This window comes from Wyeomyia smithii, chromosome 2 (genome assembly GCF_029784165.1).
Source record: "Wyeomyia smithii strain HCP4-BCI-WySm-NY-G18 chromosome 2, ASM2978416v1, whole genome shotgun sequence".
Taxonomy (NCBI): Eukaryota; Metazoa; Arthropoda; class Insecta; order Diptera; family Culicidae; genus Wyeomyia; species Wyeomyia smithii.
Window position 1 is genome coordinate 228,306,158 of NC_073695.1, and position 7,549 is coordinate 228,313,706.

The 7,549-nt window shown below is 36.3% G+C and overlaps 1 protein-coding gene across 1 annotated transcript in view; it reads left to right on the top strand.

The window, feature by feature from the left end:
* LOC129721072 (sodium-dependent transporter bedraggled) overlaps positions 1-7,549 on the top strand; it is a 276,779-nt gene that overhangs the window by 231,537 nt on the left and 37,693 nt on the right. The gene's annotated exons all lie outside the window — the stretch shown is intronic.

Consider the following 7,549-nt stretch of genomic DNA (forward strand, 5'->3'; position numbering starts at 1 on the left):
AACCTCAAATGCTGTGTAAGGTTCGGGAACAAACCAGTTGCATTTTTAAGCGGAATTCGCGTTTGCTCTGTTGGTTCGATGCTGAAATTCAACAGCAACTGATACATGATTGCCTTAATCTCCATCAGGGCAAACCGGGACCCAATACAGTTTCTGGGACCAACCCCGAACGGCATGTACGCTGCCATGTTGAATTGGGCTCGGTTTGCTTCGCTGAACCATTCCGGGTCAAATTTGGTTGGATTGTAGTATCTATCGACATTTGGATTTGGCCACTTTCTGAGCGTTTCCGATAAGACCATATCGAGATACTTCATCGATTGCAAAACATCGTACGATAGTGGTTGTCCTTTCAATTGTTTGTTGGTTTCGATAATCTCTTGGTAAACTTTCTCTTGAACTTCGGGACTCAACGCCAGTTCGTACGCCACAAAAACCAATCCAGATGCTATTCCTTTGAACCCGGCGAGGAAGAATAGCACGCAGTGCGCTGTGATTTCAGGATCTGTTAGAGTTTTGTTGTGTGATGCTTTTCCAATGTCTGATTCGAGGACCGTTGCAAAACCTTCATTTTCTGCTGTCGTATCGTGCTGAGCCTTCAAAACTCCCTTCTTTGCCATCATCAACAAATGAATCATGTCTGGCCGGACAATTCCATGGGCTTCTCTGTTTCGAATAGCTTCTTTAACGATCTTCGAAAAGAAATTTATGTGGTTTCTTTCGATTACATCGATGCCCAGTTTTTCCATGATATTTGGAAAAAATGCAAAGCACATTACTCTTATTATCATAGAAGATCTGAAAAAGTTGATCATGGAGCTTCCCGTCACGAAAAAATCATTTCCTGGGTTGTGGATGGAGTCCACTTGCAATCCAAAGGCACAACTTGCTATAATATCGGTTGCAATCCGTGAGAACAGATCCTTTAATTCGAGGGATTCATCTTTTTCTGCTTTAGAACGTAACGTTTGAATCATTCCACTACTGTACTGTGCGATCAGCTCGAACATCGCACGCATTTTGCTACCCGTAAAAGCTGGACTCAGAGTAGACCGCATATCGCGCCACTTTTGACCCTTCAGTGAGAACAGAACCCAAGTAACTCACAAAACATGTTAGAAAATAAGTAACAACGAAAGTAGCCATATAAGTGTACTACAAGCGCAATTGAAAACTTGTGTTATTATATTGTGTTTGAAGTTGTTTTTCATCAGTAATACAACCGCATTTCGAAAACAGGCTCTTTTTCTGGTTTTGGAGATGTTTTTAATAACACGAGTTCAAGAATGACAAACACTATCACTTGGTCTTTTCGTAAGACATTACACCATCTAATAACAACCTTACGTACCTGTAATATGCTTATTATTTAAATTATACGAACGATTTCTATTTTTATTCGAAGCGGGTCAAAACGCGCCATCAAAAGATAAACAAAACGCTTGCAGTGTAACCAATATCACTTCAGATTTTTGTTCTTGTACATCTAACAACGTTTTCTAGTTTTGTTAGATTTTATATCCAGATCCAGATATCCAGATAACGTTGAAACTATGCGAAAACAATTTCAATATTCAAGCGGAAGAAACAACTCTTTTTGAAAGGTTTAATATTATTCTTTGTCATTATTTTATAATCAATTAAAACTGTCACTGATAAAAGAAATTGCCGATCTAGTTGCACTGCGCAGACACAATACATTTGCGCATGCGCTGGTTAACAGTTGTCATAGCAACAGATTTGCGCATTGCCGTATTAGTACTCGAGATGTATTTTGCCACTTAATTATATCAAGTTGGCTTGCTTTCATGCAGTTATCGGTACTTGTTCTACTAGCCTTCATGTTTTGCGCTTTTCTGGTGATATTGATGTCATGGAATAGGTTACGTCAACTATTCTATACCAACGTGTGTTACTTGGGAACTTTGTTGAACAACATGTTCGGGTTGTCATTATCGTTCACGCCAAACATTGGGCGTCGATCAGTAAAATAATCAAAATCTTTTACGGAAATTTGCTTGATAAGGTCCAGATCACGAATTACGAATGTACGACTGTTAGTATCAAACAATCCAAATACTCTGTAGAAAAAAAAACAATAAACTCGGTTTAATTACTTATCCAATCTCGATGATAGACAGCAACACATACTTCACACCAGCAAACTTATCGTAAAGCTGTTCAACATAGTCGTGCATTGATATCCTCTTCAACATAACATCTGCAGTGCTGCAAAATAACGGAACTGCCGCCAGCAAGGAATTGGCTTATCGCGAAAATAATCATGATTTTTGGTAAGCCAGCGATAATTAAACCAAAACAGCGTCAGCACTAACGCCAGACCAATAACATTCACTTCCATGTTCGTTTCTTGCGACTGATAGGCTCATACTGAATTCGGTTCGTGTTTGTTCGTCGAGCTCAACCTCGGTGGTGAGCAGGTTATTAATTGAGCCGCTGCGGAACAGAGTAGTCTAGAAACAATTTTTTTTTCAAAGATAAGATTTTTACATAAGCTAAAGTTAGGAAACTAGGAAAATTTCGAAAAATCAAATTTTAAAGCTGATTTATACAAGGTTGTATATTGAATTCTGGGATGTCAATTCAATTCAATTGGTCCACAAGTACAATGTTGAAACATGATGTATGACAAACTCGCAGTTCTGAAGGAATGCTACAAGTTTGTCGAAGAAAGCAGTGCTTTAACTTTTATGCCTGGATTATTTGACAAACTTATAGTACTACTTAAAGACTACAAGTTTGTCATACATCGTTTCTTAAAATGGCACTTGAGGAACAAGCTATCGGTACATGGTGAAGAAGCACTCCTAAATTAAATATACAACCTTGGGTTTATACCGTGTTGATATTTCGTCCGAAACATAATGGCCTATAATACGTAAATCGGTGTGATACCATCATGTAACATGTAACATATTACATGTGATATGTAACATTTCACTTGTTCTGTAACATGTCATACGTGATTTGTAACATGTTACACATAATGTAACACGAAAAACGTGACATGTTACATTTGACATGCTATGTCTATCATTTAACATGTGACACTAGCCATTTTGTACGAATCACCGTCATTTACTTTGTCTTTTACTAGTCTTGTGTACATAGACCACTCTGTTTGAAAACGATTCGAGGATTCCAGTGAAATATATATGGAGTCAGAGTAGTCTATGTAGGTATATTGGTGAGATAAAATCACTCAGTTCGCGAAGAAACTGTTATTTTTATGTATTCCCATGTTAAACCACTTCATAACCTTGATATTAGAAAACTTTTTTTGAAAGAATCCGTTGAACAGAATTTTATTCAAAGATTTTTCGAGAATTGCTTCTCCTGAAAAGTTTGCTCGATGGCACATAGACCACTCTGTTCCGCAACTGCTCAATTTTATGATTTAGTGGTTGTTAGTGTTGGGTCCGCTCAGTGACGGATTCCAAACGATGCGAGAAATTTTTGTTTGTTTTATTCAATCAAATTCGGAAGAATACAAACCCGAATAAAATTTCACCTTGACTTTAAAGGTCACGCGACACATTCGGATGGTTAATTTTCTGCTGGAAACCGCCCCATCTGGAATCAGTAGCAGCCTGCGTGACACGAGTATTTTCTGCCGTGTGCTGATGCTATATTTGTTCAAAGGTAAATATAGACGTCCTGGTTTAGCATGCAATGAGTTCTTGTACATTTATACTAGATACCGTGAAATGCAGAGAAACAAATTCAAATTAACCGTGCCTTGAGTAAAGATACTCATTTCGTTAGACTTCAAAAAATGCGATAATAATAATCTTATCGCTTTTTCAACCATCTTGATATCAAATGATAGTTTATAAAAAATATGTTGTAATCTTGGTCACTTGGTTCACATGATTCTGGACGATATCCGGATACACATTCGTTATGAGTTTCCTTTTTATCAATATCGAGCGGCAAAAATATGGTGGGAACCAAATCAATCAAACAAAAACCTCAACTGGTACTGCTTCATTGCCAATCGTCAACACATGTTTCGAAAAAATGAAGATGTGCTAAAAATGAAAAATCAAATAGCTCAAATAATCACATATCCTTGACAAATTGAATTATTTTTTGAAGAAGGAATGCCACCTTAGAAGACTGCCTAAAAGAGATTTTTCTAGATGTTTTTATACATCAAAAACCAACATTACCTAAAATCGGTTTCTTCTTGTTTATTAGCATAAATTTAATTATTGTCATTACACAAAAACAGAAGGCATGGGTGCAACGACGCAAGGTTGAGGCATGGAACTATATAAAGCTGTTTGTTACAAATGCATTGTTGCATTCGAGAGTGATCACAAGTGCTAAGTACGAGACAAACTTTTCTTCAAAAATTCTTTGAATTATAGTTGCTAATATTACGGTAGACTATCTTTTACTATGTCAATGTCAATAACGTTTATATAACTTTAATAAGATAACTCCCTGCAATGATATTGTGGCTTTGAAAAGATGGCACCTGTTATCAATGTTTGGAATCTGTGTACACATTCGGTCATTTCAGGCTGATTTCAAAATGGCATCTGGAGTAGATTTTCAGCCACTGAACATCATTCCGTTTCTGAAAATACCCATACTGGGTCGTATTTGGTCATTTTCGGTTGTTTTACAGAAACCAGAAGTCGTTATCTTGGCTTTTAAAACGATTTGTGAAATACCGGGTGGTATTAGGCTATTTTGGGCTTCTTAGTGATACTGTGATACTGCCAATGTGATAGTGATACTGCCAATAACATGAAGTGCGGAGTACAGAAAACACCTGGGCAATATCACAATAGATCAAATGTCTCTGGTCGCAGTGATGAGTCCACACAGAGGAAAAAAAGGATCGTATCGCTAGCTCCGCAATTGCCCGGTACACTTAACAGTCGGCTGCGAAGTCTGTGTATAGTAAAACAGAAGGTCGAGTTCCGATACGGAATGTAGCACCAAGGCTTCGCATTGCTTTTAAATAGATGCGATTAAATAAATTTAGAAATTAAGACAGACCAATATCATAGCAACATGTGTCATGCTCAAAAGCTTAATACTTAATTCGAACATATCTCAAACATGCCGGATGTTACATAAATAGTTACAAATATGTTAGATGGTATGGTGAAGGTAAAATTTCGGAATTAAAAACGAACACAAAAAAATTCCGGATAATCGAATTTAAAACTCCGGATAATCTAATCCCGGATAATCGAGTTTCCGGATAATCGAGTCCGACCTGAACTCGAAATCGCCTGTATACAACTTTTCATGATGAAGTTTCCATTAGTTTGCCAATAATTATGTTTAATATACCCCTCCTGATTACGACACTGAGATACAAGAAAATAAGTGTCATAGGAACTTACTTGAGAACTCACGTATTTAAATTGGCACGGTGATCATGTTAGGGGTTTAGGAGTTTGTCTCTCCTCACGTTGTCATGCTAATGATATAGATAAAGTTCAAAGTCGTAAAAATTCATCAACTAAAATAGCTTCTTAGTACCAAATTAGTTATGTATGACCGGTTCAACGGTTTCAATATCACTAAAGGTTGACATGGCATACCCCCTATCCATCCTTACTACACCATTAATATGCAGAAAAGTCTCAAATAGCGTCGAAAAAGTATGCCTCTACTAAAAACCTTTCTATTTAAAGTTGCACAACTGTCGTGGAAGACGTTTTCAAGTTTACAGAGTACAAATTGACCACGCTCAGGCAAATAATTTCTTCTTAGAGAATCACTCACCTGTAAGAGAATATCTTTCACTGCGAAAACAACTACTCTCACGCCGCACAGTGGTTGAAAGCCGGAAAAAACCTCGATTTTTCATGTCAATATTTTTGATGTTTTGCATTTTTCCGAAGATTCTCAAAGTGTAAATGACCTTTTCCCAAAGCTTCATGACAATCGGTTGAGATATCAATTTTCAATCGCACTTTGAATGTTGCTATATCAGGCAATTTCGATGATTTTCATGTTTAAAATTACAATTTTTAGCTGAACTTCAAACACCTGAAACTTCCTCAGTTTTGATCCGATTTTGATTCAACAAGTTTCATTTTGAAGTGAAATTTGTGTACTTTTTGGTAGATTTTCAAGACTTTCCAAAAATATAACCAATTTCTCAATCGAGGTAAAACATATTGCAGGGAAGTTAAAAAATCATGTATTTCTAATTTCATTTCTACCGTACAATCTTGTGAAACAGTTCGGAACGATCGGATAACCAACATTCAATGGGAAATTTATTGTACTTTTCAGATTTTCGGGTCCCGTTTTGCACATCGTTGCTCATAGGGAGATATGATTGACTTCTCATACATGAAGTATTTTCCAGTAATTTCAAGCATTTTTATATAAACTTGTAAACCGCTTTCAGTACTGCAAGATGTATAAAGAGAGAATAAGTTGAATTGATGAGAAAAAAAACATGTCGGCTTTTATGTTATCAATGATGTTGAAATAAACTACCATACCATCTCATATATTTTCTTAAAAGACCTCTAACTTGTCTCAGAAAGATCTTGAATCGGTCAAACGGCTTAAAAGCTAAACAATTTTCAAAATAAAATAAACTGAATTATGATGATTCTTGCACCACCCTAATTTAGAAAGTAGTACCCTAAGAACCAAACGAAAAAAATGCGATTCTAAAATTTTTTCGATGAAGGACAAGTGTTGAAACCACCCTAATATTCATCTTAGCACCTATATTCTTCCTGTCGCTTTTATTTCGCTCTTCTCATCGCTCTTAAGTTCCGACTACTCGACTTAATCAAGAGGTAAAATAAAACTCCTTTTACTTTAAAAAAAGTTAAATTTTACAGTAAATTGAACAAATGATTGCTCTTATTTGTTCAATTTACTGTAAAATTCAACTGATGAGATGAATATAGATGCTGAGATGAATATAAGAGCAGTTCTCCTATCAAATTTTTAAGCAAGATTGAAGCAAAAACAAAAACCCGATCATCAGAAAGGTCTAACGGCACTTTAGGAGCATAAATTGCTATTTTCGACATTTTCTGATATCAGAAATGAGTTCAACACTCCAAAATTGTAATAATATGTAATTTCCAATCATATAAAAAGACTTTTAGGTTTTTTCCGACTTTTCTATAGAGACCTGCCACTGTGCACCGGTGAGCAAATCGACGAACTTGCTTGAAGAGAGCAGCAAATCGTGTGCATCTAATGAGCTTGCAAAAAGAAACACCGTGGTGAAATCTGAATCTGAAAACCTGGAAAATCCGGGAATGTCAGGGATATAATTTTTTGATCAGGGAAATCAGGTAATATCAGGGAAAACTGAAAAACATACGAAGAAAATTTACGTTGAACTTTTTTGTGCTGAATGCTAAAAAAATATCAGGGAAATTATGTTATATTTCAGGGGATGTCAGGAAAAATCAGGGAATCAAATTGTGAAAACTTTTCCGCCACCCTGTGAAATATCTGTCTAACTGAGGTGTGCTTTCTCACATGAGTGGACGTTACGCACAATAAATACACAACAGAGACC